Source organism: Bos indicus x Bos taurus, chromosome 3 (genome assembly GCF_003369695.1).
Source record: "Bos indicus x Bos taurus breed Angus x Brahman F1 hybrid chromosome 3, Bos_hybrid_MaternalHap_v2.0, whole genome shotgun sequence".
Taxonomy (NCBI): domain Eukaryota; kingdom Metazoa; phylum Chordata; class Mammalia; order Artiodactyla; family Bovidae; genus Bos; species Bos indicus x Bos taurus.
The window spans coordinates 74372417-74393090 of NC_040078.1; the positions used below are offsets into that span (position 1 = coordinate 74372417).

General features: G+C 39.2%; 1 protein-coding gene across 4 annotated transcripts in view; it reads left to right on the forward strand.

Moving 5' to 3' along the window:
- Positions 1-20674, forward strand: part of PTGER3 (prostaglandin E receptor 3) — a 231317-nt gene that overhangs the window by 54398 nt on the left and 156245 nt on the right. The gene's annotated exons all lie outside the window — the stretch shown is intronic.

Here is a 20674-nt window from a genome sequence, read left to right on the forward strand (position 1 = left end):
CTATAGTTATTTTCTGAAGCATGAAGTTTATCGTGGAGAGATGCTCTAAGGCCCCATGAAAGAAAGGCTTTCACTCTGTTTCAAGGCCTGGGCATTTTCAAGCTGCCAGAAACAATCATGCAAGGTGTTTTTTTTCAACAGGACAGATTAGATACAGCAAACAAGATTTTCAGCAAAAATATAGTCTTTATGTCAAATCTGGGCATGTGCACACTGCTGCAAACACTCACACCCTTCCTGGTTAGATGCGGGCTGCTTCTTTAGTAGATGGTTGCAGAAAAAGAGGGCACTTCCTCCTGCTGCCTTTTTAGCTTTCCCTTTTGCTAAAAGCTAAGGGAAATTATTGATGCTTTTGAACTGTGGTGTTGGACAAGACTCTTGAGAGTCGCTTGGACTGTGAAGTGATCAAACCAGTCAATTCTGAAGGAAATCAGTCCTGAATATTCATTGGAAGGACTGATGCTGAAGATGAAGCTCCAATACTTTGGCCACCTGATGAGAAGAACTGACTCATTGGAAAAGACCCTGATGCTGGGAAAGATTGAAGGCAGGAGGAGAAGGGGACAACAGAGGATGAGATGGTTGGATGGCATCACTGTATTTATGGACATGAATTTGAGCAAGCTCTGGGAGTTGGTGATGGACAGGGAAGCCTGGCGTCCTGCAGTCCATGGGGTCACAAAGAGTCAGACATAATTGAGCGACTGAACTGAACTGAAGAGATTATAATGATCTGGGCTATTAAGTATACATCTCTTTCAGTCCTTTTGTTTTTCATTTCTTGTTTGTTTGTTTTTCCTTTCACACTTCCTCTCCTACTTGTAAGGTAACTTAAGATCAGGCTTATTGAAAAGTGTTTTACTTCCTAATGACAGGATCTCCTTTGAGAATTTGTAAAACTCAGGACAGGCAAGAGGGAGAGCAGACCATTGTCAGCAGTGAAATGATTCCGTTTATCACCTGTTTAATTTTGAAATTTGCTCTACCTTCTTCCTGCAAAATCCAATGCTCTTTCAGAATGGAGCATATTTTAGAAAGAGAAATGCTGTCCCCAGTTTCTGAGTCTTTCTTCCCTTGCTGCTGGCAAGCCAAATCTATTTGGTGTATCTGACATTTTATTCCTTCGCCAGTTTTCTGTTCAACTGGCTGCTCTGTTTTCCACAGAACTAGTTAGGCTGATTAAAACAGTGCAGAACATTTTGCTCAAGGGAATAATATCTCGGCAAGATCTTCAAAACTCGAATTCTATGTTAACAAGTGAATTCAAATGGTAACCCATCAATAGCAGTTTAACTTGGGACAACGAAAAAAGATCATTGTATCTTGGAATTTATCTTTGGTCTAGTTTTGCAACAATAGTCAAAAATTCTCAGGCATCTCAGGGGTCAATTAACAATTATTCAGGACACACTGACATGTCAACCCAATGATATGTATATCTTTATTTAATTTTTTAAAAAATTTTTACTAACCCAGGAGTTAACTAAACCAAATCAAATGAGTCACTGCTTAGGGCAAATGTTTGAAGGATAAATTCCCTTCTGGCTGCCAACTTTTATGTAATTTGCTTGAGAAATAGAGCCTGAAGGTCTTCTTAATGGTTTGTGGTTAATAATAACATAACTTTTAAAATAATGTAGTAATTTATGAACCTCATTTCAGAAAAGTAAGTTTTCTTAAGAGAATGGGTTCGGGGGGAAAAAATGTAATAACAATGAAATAATAATGATGACATTACTTGAAATTTCTTAATGGGAAACACCATTTTCCATTTCATTGGACAGAGAATGATCTACTCCAACTTAGAGTATTTTTCTCAGTTGTGAGAGACAACCATCTGGAAGGGAGAGTGATATCCTTGGAGAAAGTCAAGAGGCAACTAGGATGCCAAATAAATGAGTAGGAACTTCATTTGGATGAGAAGTGTCATGGTCAGATTACCTTCAGAGGTATGAAAGGATAGGTTTTGGAGTCAGACCTGGATCAAACATTGGGTTAATAGCTATGGAACCTGAAAGTGATTCCTTAAACTCTGTAAGATTTTTGAATCCTATTATGAAGACTGGGATTTTTTGCACTTACTTTATAAGATAGCTGTAAAGATTAAATTTGTAAATATTCCAGACGTGTGGTGGGTATGATAAATATCCATAAATATGCAGGGGTCATTGTTATTGATGTTTTATTAATAGTGGCAATAGTGTTGTAAGAAGGGGGACCCCTTCCAGGGCCCGAAACTGGGCTCTTGTCTAACACTCGGAAATGAATTGTCTGAGGAGACACATGTGCTGACAAAGCAAGAGATTTTATTGGGAAAGGGCACCCGGGTGGAGAGCAGTAAGGTAAGGGAACCCAGGAGAACTGCTCTGCCTTGTGGCTCGCAGTCTCGGGTTTTATGGTGATGGGATTAGTTTCTGGGTGGTCTTTGGCCAATCCTTCTAATTCAGAGTCTTTCCTGGTGGCGCACACATCGCTCAGCCAAGGTGGATGCTAGCGAGAGGGATTCTGGGAAGTGGACGGACACGCGGTGTCTCCTTTAGACCTTTCCTGAACTCTTCTGGTTGGTGGTGGCTTATTAGTTCTGTATTCCTTATCAGGATCTCCTGTTATAAAACAACTCATGCAAATGGTTACTACGGTGCCTGGCCAGGGTGGGCGGTTTCAATCAGTGTGCTTCCCCTAACAATAATAGCCACAGTAACAATATTAATTGCTTGAGGAATTCATAAACCATATTGGGAATGTAGAGAAAGACATCTCAACCTCTGTAGTAATTCCTTAATATTACTGTGGGAGACTTAAACATATAGCATTGTGTTTGAAAGGATGGGCACTGATATTAGACTAAATATGGTGCCACATCCTAGTTCTGTTAATTTCTTAGGCTGACTTTAATCAAGCTAATTAACCTAATCTTTCTAAACCTCAGTTTCTTTTAACTATAAATGAGGATAATAATTTTATTTAAAATTTAACAGATTTATTGCAAACATTCAATGAAACAGTGCATGCAAGTGTTTACCTACTGCCTGGCATATAATAAACACTCAATAAATGGTTATTATTATGCTACTATAAATTATCATCACCAATATTAAAATCAAGCTCAGAAGACTTTAAGTTGGCTCAGTTTCCATCTTAGGCTGAACGTCTTCACAGGAATACACATTTTACTCAAACTTCTTAAGACTTGGGGTAAAAAAAAAAAAGAATGTGGATCAACTCTATGGGAAGTAGGACTAAAAAGAAAAATAAAGAAATTTAACTAAGTTTTCTTTGTGACTTCTAAGTGTATATCTTTGCGAGATAAGGAAATGATTCCAGGGGCACAGAAGAGGTATTTTGTTTGTTTATTTATTTATCTTCCAGTTTTATCGAGATATAATTGACATAGAGCATTGTATTAGTTTGTGCTGTACAATATAATGATTTGATACATGAATATATTGTAAAAGGATGACCACAAATAGTCTGGTTAATATTTATCACTTCAAACCATTATAATTTTTTTCTTGTGATAAAAATTTTCAAGATTTACTCCCAGGAACTTTCAAATATAAACATAGTACTGTATAGTCACCAGGCTGTACATTATATCCTCAGAATTTATTTTCTTATAACTAGAGATTTTTACTTTTTGACCAACTTCATGTACTTCCCCAACTCCCCACCCCTACCTCTGGTGGCCATCCATCTGTTTTCTGTTTTCTAAGTTTGGTTTTTTAGATTCTGAATATAATTGAGGTCCTAGAGTATTAGTCTTTCTCCATCTGGTTTTCCTTACTTAGCATAATTCCCTCAAGGTCCATCTGTGTTGTTGTAAACGGCAAGATTTCCTTTTTTATTAGAGTTGAGTGATGTATATATATATGTGTGTGTGTGTGTGCACATGTGTATGTGTATGTATGTATGTATATATGTATGTATGTATATATATGTGTATATACATACACATATATAGAAGAAAGTTAATATACTCATCTCTTAATAGACAGATTGTTTCCATTCCTTCAGTTCAGTTCAGTCACTCAGTTGTGCCTGACTCTTGTGACTCCATGGACTGCAACACGCTAGGCTTCCCTGCCCATCACCAACTCCTGGAGCTTACTCAAACTCATGTCCATCAATTCAGTGATGCCATCCAACCATCTCATACTCTGTTGACCACTTCTCCTCCAACCTTCAATCTTTCCCAGTATTAAGGTCTTTTCCAATAAGTCAGTTCTTCACATCAGGTGGCCAAAGGATTGGAGTTTCAGGTTTAGCATCATTACTTCCAAAGAAATCCCAGGGCTGATCTCCTTCAGAATGGATTGGTTGGATCTCCTTGCAGTCCAAGGGACTCTCAAGAGTCTTCTCCAACACCACAGTTCAAAAGCATCAATTCTTTGGTGCTCAGCTTTCTTTATAGTCCAACTCTCACATCCATACGTGACTACTGGAAAAACCATAGCTTTGACTAGATGGACCTTTGTTGGCAAAGTAATGTCTCTGCTTTTTAATATGCTGTCTAGGTTGGTCATAGCTTTTCTTCCAAAGAGCAAGCATCTTTTAATTTCATGGCTGCAGTCATCATCTGCAGTGATTTTGGAGCCCAAGAAAAGAAAGTCTGTCACTGTTTCCATTGTTTCCCCATCTATTTGCTATGAACTGATGGAACCAGATGCCATGATCTTAGTTTTCTGAATGTTGAGCTTTAAGCCAACTTTTTCTGTCTCCTCTTTCACTTTCATCAAGAGGCTCTTTTGTTCTTCTTCACTTTCTGCCATAAGGGTGGTGTCATCTGCATATCTGAGGTTACTGATATTTCTCCCGGTAATCTTGATTCCAGTTTGTGCTTCTTCCAGTCCAGCATTTCACATGATGTACTCTGCATATAAGTTAAATAAGTAGCCTTAATGTACTCCTTTCTCAATTTGGAACCAGTCTGTTGTTCCATGTCTAGTTCTAACTGTTGCTTCTTGACCTGGATACAGATTTATCAAGAGGCAGGGCAGGTGGTCTGATATTCCCATCTCTTTTAGAATTTTCCAGTTTGTTGTGATCAACATAGTCAAAGGCTTTGGTGTAGCCAATAAAGCATAAGTAGATGTTTTTCTGGAACTCTCTTGCTTTTTCTAGGATCCAATGGATATTGGCAATTGGATCTTTGGTTCCTCTACCTTTTCTAAATCCAGCCTGAACATCTGGAGGTTCATGGTTCATGTACTGTTGAAGCCTGGCTTGGAGGATTTTGAGCATTACTTTGCTAGTGTGTGAGATGAGTGTAATTGTGTAGTATTTTGAACATTCTTTGGCGTTGCCTTTCTTTGGGATTGGAATGAAAACTGACTTTTTCCAGTCCTGTGGCCACTGCTGAGTTTTCCAAATTTGTTGACATATTGAGTGCAGCACTTTCACAGCATCATCTTTCAGGATTTGAAATAGCTCAGCTGGAATTCATTCACCTCCACTAGCTTTATTCATAGTGATACTTCCTAAGGCCCACTTGACCTCAAATTCCAGGATGTCTGGCTCTAGGTGAGTGATCACACCATCATGGTTACCTGAATCGTGAAGATGTTTTTTGTACAGTTCTTATGTGTATTCTTGCCACCTCTTCTTAATATCTTCTGCTTCTGTTAGGTCCATACTATTTCTGTCCTTTATTGTGGCCATCTTTGCATGAAAAGTTCCCTTGGTAGCTCTAATTTTCTAGAAGAGATCTCTAGTCTTTCCCATTCTATTGTTTTCCTCTATTTCTTTGCATTGTTCACTGAGAAAGTCTTTCTTATCTCTCCTTGCTATTCTTTGGAGCTCTGCATTCAAATGGGTATATCTTTCCTTTTCTTCTTGCCTTCAGCTTCCATGCCTTAGGTTTTGTAAATAATGCTGCCATGAACATGGGAGTGCAGATATCTCTTTGGGATATTGATTTTGTTTCCCTCAGATATATATCTAAAAGTGGAATTACTAGATCACACGGCAATTCTAGCTTTAATTTTTGAGGGATACAAGAAAGTTAATCTGAAAAGTCTTTGTAACAATTGCAAGTGGAACCCAGGAAAAAATAACAAGGCATATAGGCAGAGAGGTTTGTCTCAGGATAGCAACTTTTGTCTAAAAAACAACAAATAGGGTCTGGTGAAATTGTTAATGTTGTCTTGCCACTATCTAATATAGACAAGTATAACACATACCTCTCTCCTCAACTTTCTAATCTGTGAAAGACAATGGGGACAATAATTTCTAGTTTATAGGCTGACTGTAAATCCTAGAAGAGATAATGCACGCAAACTACCTGGTATACATGTCAGATTAAATCATTATCAACATCACACTCATCATTTCATGTGCAAAATCCTCATAGATTCACCACAACCAAGTAGAACAATATTTTTGGGTGACTTAAGATCATTTATTTTTCTTCACTTGTAAATTTTTGGACTGTGATGCATTTGGAATAAAATGCAAATAAAAGAGATTAAATTATTTTAAATTAGAGTAAAATTAATCTTTTTCCTTTTAGTACTTGGAATGAAGGAATAACAAATTGGTCCTTAGTGCAACTGTTACTTCCCTGCAGTGAATACATCTACAAAGAAAGAAATGAGAAGATGACTATTTGTGTTGGATTTTGATAGATTTTCCCTGGAAAACGAAATGGCAACCCACTCCAGTACTCTTGCCTGAAAAATTCCATGAATGGAGGAGCCTGGTGGGATACAGTTCATGGGGTCACAAAGAGTCGGACACGACTGAGCGACTTCACTTCACTTGATAGATTTTGATCATTGATTAACTGAATGATTGCTTGGTTTATTTAACATTCACACATCTTCGTGTGCTGTGTGTGTTTAGTTGCTTAGTCATGGCCGACTCTTTGTGACCCCATGGACTGTAGCCCTCCAGGTTCCTCTGTCCATGGGGATTCTCCAGGCAATAGTACTGGAGTGGGTTGCCATGACGTCCTCCAAGGGATCTTCCCAACCGAGGGATCAAACCCAGGTCTCCCTCATTGCAGGCAGACTCTTTACCATGTGATCCATCAGGAAAGGCCATACATCTTTACTGAGACACTATATGGGCCAGTGTCTTGGAAGACTAAGGCTTGTCATTTGGACATATCACATTTAAATTCTCTGTTTATTCGAAGTGAAGTACCAGTTTTCATCCATTACACTTAAGACTTAAAAATGTTTTCTCAAAGTGTAAATAGGTTTACTTTTTCTTTTCATTCTAATTAGAGTATATATTCATATAGGATTCAAGCAATGAAGAAGAACAAAGACGAAGGACAAATGTCCAATACTACTTCAGCACTCAAAGTAAACCACTGTAAATGTGTGTGTGTGTGTGTTAATCAGTATCCTTTCAAATACTTGTCTTTACAAGTTTCTTCTCAAATCTGGCTGCCTCTAAGAACAGTGGTGAGATTCTCTCACATGTTTGAAGGCGTGTGACACGAAATAGAGTCTTATTTCATATTCCCTGTAGGTTGGACTGATATTTACAGAAAGAAACTATAGAAAAAGATTTCTACCTAATCTAAAGAGATGCCAAAGCCATGTGTTCAAAGGTGGAAAGGTCTACCTTAGTAAGTAGTGAGTTTCTATTGCTGAAAATCTTCAAGCAAATACCAGGAAACACTAATGACTTCACTGTAGAAAGAGAGGATATGAAAAGTTTAAGTCTGCTTCCAACTCAGGAGTCTATAATTTTATGCATGAAACCGTCACAAAATGACCAAAATGTTTGAAAAGATGAGAAAGAAATTTGTCTGAATTTAGCTGTTGAGCCTGGTGCCCTGCTTCTAAGCCCATTTGCATGTACTTTATATCCTGCCTCATTCAACACCAAGTGACGCTTTTGTGACACTAACTGAGTCCCACTGGGACCCAATCTCAGAGCCAGCCTTTCAAGGTCTCTGTATTCACTTATAAGTTTACAACACTTTTTGAAAACAAGAATGTTACATTAAAAACCAAGAAAATGAGAATGTTATATTAAAAACAAGAATGTTATATTAAAAAAAGAACAACAGCAATTATTTTCCAATTAAATCAGAATATCTGGTGGCCTTATTATTAATGACTTTATTACCTGGAGTATCTCATTATCCTCATTAAATATGAAAACTGCCAAGATTATGAATTTGGTAAAAGTCAGCTTGTTATCTGATAATTTACTACATGTAATATACATATTTTAGGAGAATAATCTGAGCATGAATAATATTCATCAAATTTCTGGACATTATCAATACTATTTAGTGGGTTTTCTTTTAAGATTAATGATGAAGAAAAAAGAAATATACTTTAAAATTATTCAGTTGGTGTTAAAGAGTCTTTTAAAATTTAAACTAACTATAAGAAATCAATACAATTACATATTGAGTTTTGTTTTGTTTCTTAAATCAGAGGAATTATTTCTAAAGAAAACATTTCATTTTCAGAGGGTGGGACAGAATAAGTCATGTTTCTAGTTAAGCCTAAAAGAAACACATTATTTATTTATTTATCATAATTCTTAACAAAGTTAGAAATCATTACAACTTTCTGGAAACACAGAATCAGACACTGCCATTCTGGCTGAAAGTGTTGAAATTGCTTGCATCATTAATTGCTCCCTGAAGACATCAGGCAGGTTTGTAACATCATCAATGGGAAAGTAGTGGAGAGTCTATGGAAAGAATTTGGGGATTCAAAGATATTAGGTTTGCTCCCTGGTTCTTGACTTATTGGCTACGTGACTGGACAATTTTTTTTTTTTTTATCTCGTGCCTGAACAATTTTTTTTATCTTTTTGCCTCTGTTTACTTAAATGTAAATTGGAGATAATGACTCACAGCATGGTGAAAGGAAATAGATAATACATCTACAAAGCAGAGTAGAACTCATAGCCAGTATTAACAATAACACTACTTGCATTTGCAAAAATGCATTTATGCTGCCTTCAGGAATAATATTAGTTGTAACTGTGATAACAATATGATACTACTAAATATTAATACTTACAGAATTCTTCTGTAATTTCTAAAACATTTAGCATATGTATTGGAGTTGACAAAAAAGTTTGTTAGGGTTTTTCATAAGCTGTTATGGAAAAACCTGAATGAACTTTTTGACCAACCCAAATAATTTTATTTGATCAAACTACTAGGTAGATAAAGAAATATTATTATTATTAATACTTTACAGGTAAAAACTAAGACTAGATGGATATAAGCTTGGGGAAGATCCCCTGGAGGAGGAAATGGCACCCCATTCCACTACTCTTGCCTGGAAAAATCCCATTAGCAGAGGAGTCTGGGGGTTACAGTTCATAGGGTTGCAAAAAGTCAGACATGACTGAGCGTGCATGCATGCATAAAGTAAATAAGTCATGGGCAGGTAATGTACAGCTTGTTGGCTTTCATTAATAATATGGAATTGTGAATTTGAAAGTTTGCTAAGAGAATATATCTTAAAAGTTATCATTGGAACTTCCCTGGCAGTCCAGTGTTTAAGACTCTGTGCTTCCAGTGCAGAGGATGCGAGTTCAATCCCTAGTTGGAGTAACTAAGATCCCACATGCCGTGGGGCAACTGAGGCCACACACCACATCTAGAGAAAGCCTAAGTGCTGCAACAAAAGAAGAAAAGCTCTCATCACAAGAAAAAAAAATCACTTAACTACATGTGGTGGTGGATGCTAAGTAGACTTATTGTAGTGATTATTTTACAGTATATACAAATATCAAATAATGTTGTACACCTGAAACTAATGTGATCCATTATATCCTAAAAAGAAAGAAGAAAAAAACAGGTGTAGTGTTTAAAGACTTTGGAGTTAAGCTTTAGTTCAACTGTCATCTCCACACTTGCCTCAGATTGAGTTTCTTGCTCTTTCTAAGCCTCAGGTTTCTTATTTGGAGGGGGAAATAGTAGCAATGCCCTCAGAAATCTTTAATGTTTTCCCAGTATCCACTGTACAAAGTATGACTGTTTTCACTTATTCAAAGCTCTCACTAAGCTAGTCCCAGTTCACCTTTCTGGGTTTATCTGGCAACACAGATCCCAGCCTTCTAGGGAATCCTTTCCTCAAATACACTATGCACTTAGACACGATTCTGTTCCTACTATTTTCTTTGCTTGACTGTTATTCTTCTTAAGGGAAAAATTTCTATTCATTCATTAGGGTCCGGCTTAAATGACACCCATTCTAAGAATTCTTTCCCAATGCCTGATTTGAAATCACCAGCTCTTCCTTTGCAGAATCATACCTTGTTTGGGCTTCCCTGGTTGTTCAGGGGTAAAGAATCTGCCTGCCAGTGCAGGAGACATGAGTTCAATCCCTGGGGCAGGAAGATTCCCCGGAGAAGGAAATGGCAACTAACTCCAGTATTCTTGCCTGGAAAGCCCATTACAGAGGAGTCTGGCAGGCTACAGTCCATGGAGTTGCCAAACAGTCAGACCCAACTTAGCAACTAGACAACAGCAATAATACCTTGTTTATGCCTCTATGATCATTTCTCTCTGCTTGGCTTGTATTATAGTCAGCTGTGCATGTTTGTAGCTCCCTGACTGGACTGTTAGGTCCTTGAACAAGAGACTACATTTTTTTTAATCTTAGTGTCTCAGGCCTTTCCATTTCCTTTCCTCACTATCACCCCACCCTCCAAGCCAGTGAAGGCTTTGAAGTGTAGACACATAGTAGACATAGAAATATCTTTTAGATCAATTTTAATGACCAAAGTGGAAATAGTACAAATCAGAAATGCAAGGATGTTCAAGGAAGGGATTGAAAGTTCTTACCACAGTGCTAGATATACAGTACACGGTAGTGGCTATACCGGGTATTCGTTGCGGCATGCAGGATCTTTAGCTTTGGACTACCAACTCATAGCTGTGGCATGTGGGTTCTAGTTTTCTGAACAGGGATCAAACCCCAGTCCACTGCATTGGGAGTATGGAATCTTAGCCAATGGACCACCAGGGAATTTTCTACAGTACATGTTTCAGCAAATATTTGTTAACTACATTAGGGACTGAAATTGGAAATGATAGTATTCAAACTTTTGGCATACATGTACTCAGAATGTCCCATACTCCTTCCCAGTAAAAAGTCCCCTGATGCCATTACTGGACACAATATTAAATTGGAGGGGCCATTAGCTTCAGTGGGTACAATATTTCTACTTGCGATAAGTTTGTAAGGTGGCATGAAGGCTTCCCTGCTGGCTCAGATGGTAAAGAATCTGCCTGCAGTGCAGGAGACCTAGGTTCCATCTCCGAGTTGGGACAATCCCTTGGAGAGGAGAATGGGTACTCACTCCAGTATTCTTGCCTGGAGAATTCCATGGACAGAGGAGCCTGGTGGGCTACAGCCCATGGGGTCACAAAGAGTCAGACACAACTGAGTGACTAACACTTTCAATTTCAAGAAGGAAAAACCTTGCCTGTGTTGATTCATTTGTAGAATAACCTTAGCTAGGGATTGGGCTGGCTAAGATGCAATCATCCAGGCTGGCAGAGAGAAGACACCTGTGGTTAACAGGATAGTGTGAGGAACAGAGCAGCCTTTGGCTACATGGTCTGATTCCTAGCTCTTTCAGTAATACAGCTGTGGAGTCAGAGGCTGATAAAGATGGAAAAAAAAAACACTTCCTTTCCAAGAACGGGTAGCTTTTTCAAGAGAAACAAGTTCTGACCACCTCCTTTTGACTTGCAAGGAAGCTGAACTAGGAGTTATCAGCCCAGCTTCAAGGCATTAAGGCTTGGAAATGCTTTTCTACTTCCTCTCAGGAACACATATCACTAAGACCACAGTTTCCCCATCAATTCTATTTCTCACTCACTCCATCTTTCATTCACCCACTCACCTCTCCTGTCTGCCTGTTATTATGCTGGGCCGCACAGGGATACCGATTGACCTCAAGGAGTGATGCATGCATGTCTCACACCTCAAAGGCTGAAAAACCCCAAAGCACACCTGAGCAGCCTCCCTAGGTCATTCCTGAAAATCTGCCCTGAGCCTTTCAGACAGAGTACAGATCTTCCACTAACGCGCCTCAACCGTACTTAGGCTTATTAAAGCACTGCCGCAAAAGGAGAGTTGTGTTGGACGTTTTAGCCTAACTATGCAAAATGTAGTTTGCTGCCTAAGACTGGCTCATTTGGCAATACATAGTGAACTTTGGGGGCTTCCCTGGTGGCTCAGATGGTAAAGGACCTGCCTGCAGTGCAGAGACCTGGATTCAATCCCTGGGTCGGGAAGATACTCTGGAGAAGGGAATGGCAACCCACTCCAGTATTCTTGCTTGGAAAACTCCATGGACAGAGTAGCCTGACAGGCTACAGTTCATGGTGTTGCAAAGAGACAGATATGACTGAGCGACTATTACTTGTAGACTACTTGCAGTGAATTTCTGAGAAAGTCAGGAGTCTTCTCGCTCACCAGAGGTATGTTCACCAGTGTCCCACGTGTAAGCAGGCACTTGACAAAGCAAACAAAAAACTGAGGGATCTTTTTTGGTCTCTAGAAGAACTTTCCTTTTAAAAGAGACATCATCTGTTATATCTTCTGCTATTTTCAGAAAGAATGCATACCCAAGGTAGGATAATGATACTGAAAAGTAAATTATTTAAAGACAAATGTGTTCCACTGTGTAGAGAGGAAGGATGAGGTTCTTAAGAGACTACCTGAATATCCAGCTCTCAAATCTATGTTTGGAGTTAAAAGAGGAAGAAGTTCAACACTGAGTGGCTAAATATGTTCTTGTATTGAAGTAAGAGGAAAAATAAGGTCAATGAAATTGATTTTCAAGTATCTAATGGAATTAATCACAAAGAGTTCTGCCCAGTGATGTTGGAGCCATTTATGTTGTGAGTCTTGGATATATTTTGCTATAATATTCAATTCAGTTAAAATGATCATTCATCAAGCACAAGCACAAGATGCCAGTCACTGTGCTAAGTTCTAAGTGCTTAGAAACTGCGTTTCTCATTCCTGTTTCCCTGAGAGAAATTTATAGCATATGGTGAGGCTTTAAATTAATATTTCTTTATTTGCTTGAGCCCTAAAGGAAATCAAATGAAATGATGAAATGCTTACTTGCCCTCTTTTCTAACTTGTGTTGTTTCCACTTGAGAACACTGTAGAGAGGAGAGCATGTTTTAAGATTTTACTACTAGATGTGTCTACACAATTGTACATAGAATCCAACAACTGGAAGAGGCAGAAGAGATCAGGGAGTCAAGAGGATTTCAACTGAGTTCAACAGAGCCCTATCTACAGGAATGACTGTGTGTGTGTGTGTGTGTGAGTGTGTGTGTGTAAGACAGAATTAGGAGCAAGGGGTAGTGAGCTGGGTTTTAAACAGTACAAGACCAGCTACTAGTACAGCCTGAGCTCAAGATCTCTCTTTTGTCTGTCATGCCTATTAGGCTTCTAATTGGAATTTCATTAAAAAATTGTTCTGCTTCTTTAAAAAAAAAAAACAATAAACTGCTTCTTCTACACTCTCAAAAGTTATGACACCAAATATGAGGATTTTTCGCCCCACTAATTTTTCAATACCAGCTGGGTGTCCTACAATTCAATGACTCTAAAGATTTTATTTTATTTATTTAAATTTTATTTTATTTTTAAACTTTACAATATTGTATTAGTTTTGCCAAATATCGAAATGAATCCACCACAGGTATACCTGTGTTCCCCATCCTGAACCCTCCTCCCTCCTCCCTCCCCATACCCTCCCTTTGGGTCATCCCAGTGCACCAGCCCCAAGCATCCAGTATCGTGCATCGAACCTGGACTGGCGACTCGTTTCATACATGATATTATACATGTTTCAATGCCATTCTCCAAAATCTCCCCACCCTCTCCCTCTCCCACAGAGTCCATAAGACTGATCTATATATCAGTGTCTCTTTTGCTGTCTCGTACACAGGGTTATTGTTACCATCTTTCTAAATTCCATATATATGTGTTAGTATACTGTATTGGTGTTTTTCTTTCTGGCTTACTTCACTCTGTATAATAGGTTCCAGTTTCATCCATCTCATTAGAACTGATTCAAATGTATTCTTTTTAATGGCTGAGTAATACTCCATTGTGTATATGTACCACAGCTTTCTTATCCATTCATCTGCTGATGGGCATCTAGGTTGCTTCCATGTCCTGGCTATTATAAACAGTGCTGAGATGAACATTGGGGTACACGTGTCTCTTTCCCTTCTGGTTTCCTCAGTGTGTATGCCCAGCAGTGGGATTGCTGGATCATAAGGCTCTAAAGATTTTAAAAAGCTCTCATAATCCTAAAGGACCCATACAGGATCTAAAATACCAGAATTATTATCTAGGTGCAGAATTATTTCTCTTCACTACTTCAGATTTTCTCTTGACATTTTTATTGGCTGATGGGAGGGGTTTGTCATTATGTTAGATTTTGATTGGCTGCAAAGAAAAATCTAAAATAACAGTGGTTTAAAAAAATCATAAGTATTTCTCTTCTACTCATATAAACTCTGTATGTAGTCAGTCCAGGCATCCTGATCTGGCCACTTCTTGATCATCAGTGATTGATGCTATTTTTAGCTGTCATTCTTGGCATACTAAATTCATGGCTCAATATGGTTGCTTGAGTTCTAGCCACTGATGTGCCTGCCCTTTCCTGCTTTCATATAATTGGCCAGAGTTGAGTCTCACATGGCCACACCTAACTGGACAGAGCTGGAAATGCAGTATTCAAATTTTCTCAGCTAATCATCAGGATTCTATTATAAAGAAGAGGAGAGTAGAAATTAGAAAACAACTGGCAATCTCTGCCACAAAGAATGGTTCCTTATTTTATCTACCTTTAAAATTATTTTTTAATTTAATTTAATTTTTTGATATAAAATTATTTTAAAATTTGATATTTACTGAAACTTATTTGACATGTAACAAGGTAAAATTTAAGGTGTACATGTTAATTTGCTCCATTTATATATAATGATATGAGTGCCATTGAAGCACTCATTAACACCTCTATCACATTACATAACTATCAAATTTTTTTAGTGGTTGTAATAACTCAGTTCTAGTATCCTGGCAAGTTTGATGATTATGATACAATATGGTTGTCTATATTCACTATACTGTGTATTAGATCTCTAGAGCTTATTTACTACCTGTTGCAAGTTTGTATCCTTAGACATCTCTCCCTCCTCCCCACCATCCCTTGGTAAACCACCATTTTACTCTCTGTTTCCATGAGTTTATCTACTTTAGATTTCACATATAAGTGGTATCATACCATATCTTTCTCTGTCTTATATCTCATTTAACACAATGTCCATAGGGTCTATCCAAGTTGCAACAAATGGCAGGATGTCTTTCTTTCTCGTGGCTATACTACATAATTTTCTAACTGTCTTTTATATGTATTGATTATTTTATATCAAAGAATCTATCAAGTGTTGACCTGAGTATCATACTTATTATATTATTTCACTATATACTGTATTATTATTACATTACTAAGAATAAGAGAAGATGGATATTAAATGATTAACTATATTATGTTGTACTTAAAATTAAGTATCTTGCTTTTAAACTACTTTTATATAAGACCCAGATTCCAAATGGCCAAATTGTGACTAATGGGACTTTAGCCATTTTTCTTTGCTGTCATCACTTAGAGAAATAGGAATGTGTTGAGAATTTAGACTTATCATAGCCATTAAATATGTATGACTTATACCACATAATGAATACTGTTTAATTATATACAGCCTATAACATTTTTATTGATGAGTCAAGATTTCCCTTTAATGCCTCTTAGAGTGTCTTACATGTATATGATACATAATCAAAGAGTGCTGAATTGAATTCACTTTCACTGCTCTGTGGAATTTATTTGCCTGATAAAGACTCAACTTCTGTTGGTGTCCAATTAGTCTCAAGACATTGTTACTCTCAGATCAGATCAGTCGTTCAGTCGTGTCCGACTCTTTGCGACCCCATGAATCGCAGCACGCCAGGCCTCCCTGTCCCTCACCAACTCCCGGAGTTCACTCAGACTCACGTCCATCGAGTCAGTGATGCCATCCAGCCATCTCATCCTCTGTCGTCCCCTTCTCCTCCTGCCCCCAATCCCTCCCAGCGTCAGAGTCTTTTCCAATGAGTCAACCCTTCGCATGAGGTGGCCAAAGTACTGGAGTTTCAGCTTTAGCATCATTACTTCCAAAGAAATCCCAGGGCTGATCTCCTTCAGAATGGATTGGTTGGATCTCCTTGCAGTCCAAGGGACTCTCAAGAGTCTTCTCCAACACCACAGTTCAAAAGCATCAATTCTTCGGTGCTCAGCCTTCTTCACAGTCCAACTCTCACATCCATACATGACCACAGGAAAAACCATAGCCTTGACTAGATGGACATTTGTTGGCAAAGTAATGTCTCTGCTTTTGAATATTGTTACTCTAGCTCTTATTTAATTTGATTGTATTGGATGGTTGTGGTTGCTGTGATGCATAGAAGGTACTGAAGGGAATCAGGTAAATTCCTAAATATGCAAGTGTTTTGCCTCAGACAGTGGCCATACCTGCACCTTCAGGGACTGGGAAATCCTCCATAATACGCCAGTGCATAGAGATCATGCAAATTACCTCTAAAGTGGATGATAAGAATTAATTTATCATGAAATCCATTCAGTTCAGTTCAGTTCAGTTCAGTCGCTCAGTCGTGTCCGACTCTTTGCCACCCCATGGATTGCAGGACACCAGGCCTCCCTGTCCATGACCAACTCCTGGAGTTCACTCAAACTCATGTCCATCAAGTCAGTGATGCCATCTAGCCATCTTATACTCTGTCATCCCCTTCTCCTCCTGCCCCCAATCCCTCCCAGCATTAGAGTCTTTTCCAATGAGTCAACTCTTTGCATGAGGTGGCCAAAGTACTGGAGTTTCAGCTTTAGCATCATTCCTTCCAAAGAACACCCAGGACTGATCTCTTTTAGAATGGACTGGTTGGATCTCCTTGCAGTCCAAGGGACTCTCAAGAGTCTTCTCCAACACCACAGTGAAAAAGCATCGGTGAAAAAATGCTTCGGTGAAAAGCATCAGTGAAAAAATTCTTCGGTGCTCAGCTTTCTTCACAGTCCAACTCTCACATCCATACATGACCACTGGAAAAACCATAGCCTTGACTAGACGGACCTTTGTTGGCAAAGTAATGTCTCTACTTTTTAATATACCATCTAGGCTGGTCATAACTTTCCTTCCAAGGAGTAAGTGTCTTTTAATTTAATGGCTGCAATCACCATCTGCAGTGATTTTGGAGCCCCAAAAAAATAAAGTCGGACACTGTTTCCACTGTTTCCCCATCTATTTGCCATGAAGTGATGGGACCAGATGCCATGATCTTCGTTTTCTGAATGTTGAGTTTTAAGCCAACTTTTTCACTCTCCACTTTCACTTTCATCAAGAGGCTTTTTGTTCCTCTTCATTTTCTGCCATAAGGGTGGTGTCATCTGCATATCTGAGGTGATTGATATTTCTCCCCGCAATCTTGATTCCAGCTTGTGCTTCTTCCAGCCCAGCGTTTCTCATTATGTACTCCACATAGAAGTTAAATAAGCAGGTGACAATATACAGCCTTGACATACTCCTTTTCCTATTTGGAACCAGTCTGTTGTTCCATGTCCAGTTCTAACTGTTGCTTCCTGACCTACATACAGGTTTCTCAAGAGGCAGCTTAGGTCGTCTGGTATTTCCATCTCTTTCAGAATTTTCCACAGTTTATTGTGATCCACACAGTCAAAGGCTTCGCCATAGTCAATAAAGCAGAAATAGATGTTTTTTCTGGAACTCTCTTGCTTTTTCCATGATCCAGCAGATGTTGGCAATTTGATTTCTGGTTCCTCTGCCTTTTCTAAAACCAGCTTGAACATCTGGAAGTTCATGGTTCACGTATTGCTGAAGCCTGGCTTGGAGAATTTTGAGCATTAGTAGTGTGTGAGATAAGTGCAATTGTGTGGTAGTTTGAGCATTCTTTGGCATTGCCTTTCTTTGGGATTGGAATGAAAACTGACCTTTTCCAGTCCTGTGGCCACTGCTGAGTTTTCCAAATTTGCTGGCATATTGAGTGCAGCACTTTCACAGCATCATCTTGCAGGATTTGAAACAGCTCAACTGGAATTCCATCACCTCCACTAGCTTTGTTCCTAGTGATGCTTTCTAAGGCCCACTTGACTTCACATTCCAGGATGTCTGGCTCTAGGTGAGTGATCACACCATCGTGATTATCTTGGTCATGAAGATATTTTTTGTACAGTTCTTCTGTGTATTCTTGCCACCTCTTCTTAATATCTTCTGCTTCTGTTAGGTCCCTACCATTTCTGTCCTTTATTGAGCCCATCTTTGCATGAAATTTTCCCTTGATATCTCTAATTTTCTTGAGGTCCATTACTCAGTGCAATTACCATATTTATGATAGTTTTTAATGTTATTTAATCCTTCCCAGCTGTCATTATGATAATATATGATAAGAATGTGTTTGACTATTTTCTTATTATCTTAGCTGTTGCTTAGCTTTGCTGTTATTTACCTTTTAAAAACTGGACATAAAATCGCAATGAGACTCTCCACTGACTATGTGTGATTAGAAGTAATACTACAGAACAACACTTACAATCAATATTAGATTTAATTTGGCTTTTAGATGTATATTCTTAGATGTATATTCTTGACTTGTTCTGGATTATGATGGGCTTCTTTTATGAGTCAGCTTGGGCACTGTTTCAGCTTCCTCTTGATCTTTGCAATGCATTAAACTGGAAAACACTGTATTTATTTAATGCTATCAGCATGTGTTTGGCTGTTAGTCTCTACTTTTATTAAAGGCTAGGGTGATAATTAAACAGGCTACAACTTAGGTATTTATTTTAGAACCAGGACCTGTGTGTGAACAAGCTGCCTCTTTTTCTGACCTCATGACCATGAGGGAAAATAAGCTTTCTCCTTCACACAGATGCCATGTCAGCTAAGGGAAGAAGGAGCTGGGAGAAGCCAGTAACTGAGCTATCAGGGAAGCCGATAGGTATTTTTTTAATGTCTTAAAAAAATTTTCTATACAGAACAGAACTTCCTCACAAGTCAACATTCTCTGCTGGCTGGGGCTGGGAGGTGGGACAGTAGAGAATGGGTTCTTAAACTTACAGTTGAAGGTATGCTGTCCGTCTGCTTTCTCAGTTGGCATTAAATCTCAGTCTCTTTGAGAGACATGTTCTTTCTTCATGGCTTCTCCCATCTCCTTCTTCCATTAGCTGACATGGCATCTGTGTGAAGGAGAAAGCTTATATTCCCTCATGGTCATGAGGGCAGAAAAGAGGCAGCTTGTTCACACACAGGTCGTGGTTCTGTCCACTGGGTCCTCTCTACCCTCCTTAGAGTTGACTTTGGTCTTTCCAGTTGCTGAATAGTTGTTGGCATCCCCCATTGATTCAGGGCTGGTGAAGTCTGTGAACTGTTTCCTCAGCACACTTGAACCCTGTGGTCCTACTTTGCTGACTTGGCCCTATTGTTGTCTCACTGTCACAGCAGACCTTCAAGACTCTGCCACATCCTTCCTCCAGAAACTGTTCAATCCAAAGAACTGCTATGATGCCAGGGAGTCACTCTGACCCTAAATGTAGCAGCTCCCTGGCAGCCACCTCTGGAGTTCAGCTTTCCTCTCCCTTCCGTGCACCTCAGAGAGATTCTGGGGAGACTTCTTTATCATGTGGGGGCTGAGGGACACTCAGAGAATCATCATGACCTCTTTCTGCCATTCCCTTTCTCCAGAAGTGTCCCTACATGTGTGCCAAGACACGCTCTGAGGCTGTGTCCTCAAAGATTTGTAACCATCCCTTCTTTCTATTTGAGGCTTCTACTCTTTGGTCGGGCTTCCCTGGTGGCTCAGTGGTAAAGAACTTGCCTGCCAGTGCAGGAGACGTGTGTTCAATCCCTGGGTTGGCAAGATCCCCTGGAGAAGGAAATGGCAACCCACTCCAGTATTCTTGCTTGAGAAATCCCATGGACAGAGGAGCTTGGCAGGCTATAGTCAATGGGGTCCCAAAAGAGTCAGACATGACTTAGTGACTAAAACAACACCACAACTCTTCGGTCACCCTCCCAGTTCTTGGGGTTGATGGTGAGACAGTTGCGGTAGAAAAGTAAAGATATCTCTCTTCCTTCTTTTCTGTATCATCCCCTCTTCTTAGCACTGAAAGGACTTTTGTCTTCCTCTAAGCCATTTTCTCCTTCTTAAATTGGTCCCATTTGCCTGGAGCTATGATGATGGCTTCCCCATTGATGCTGTAGGTAAGGAATCTACCTGCCAATACAGGAGACACAACAGACATGGGTTAAATCCCTTGGTTGGGAAGATCCCCTGGAGAAGGAAATGGCAACTCACTCCAGTATTCTTGACCAGAGAATTCCAAGGACAGGGAAGCCTGGTGGCCTCAGTCCATGGGGTCACAAGGAGTGGGACACCACTGAGTGTGCACACACACATGAATGATGGAAGGTTTTCCGTGGCTGTGGGGAGGAGATGGGAAGCAGTACTTTCACTGAGCAAAAAAGAAAAATTAAGAGGTATTTGACACTTCAAAGAATATTGTTGTTTCATCAAAATACCTTCCCTATTTTTCTGAACTTCACAGCTTCATTTTTTCCCATCCTTGAAATAGC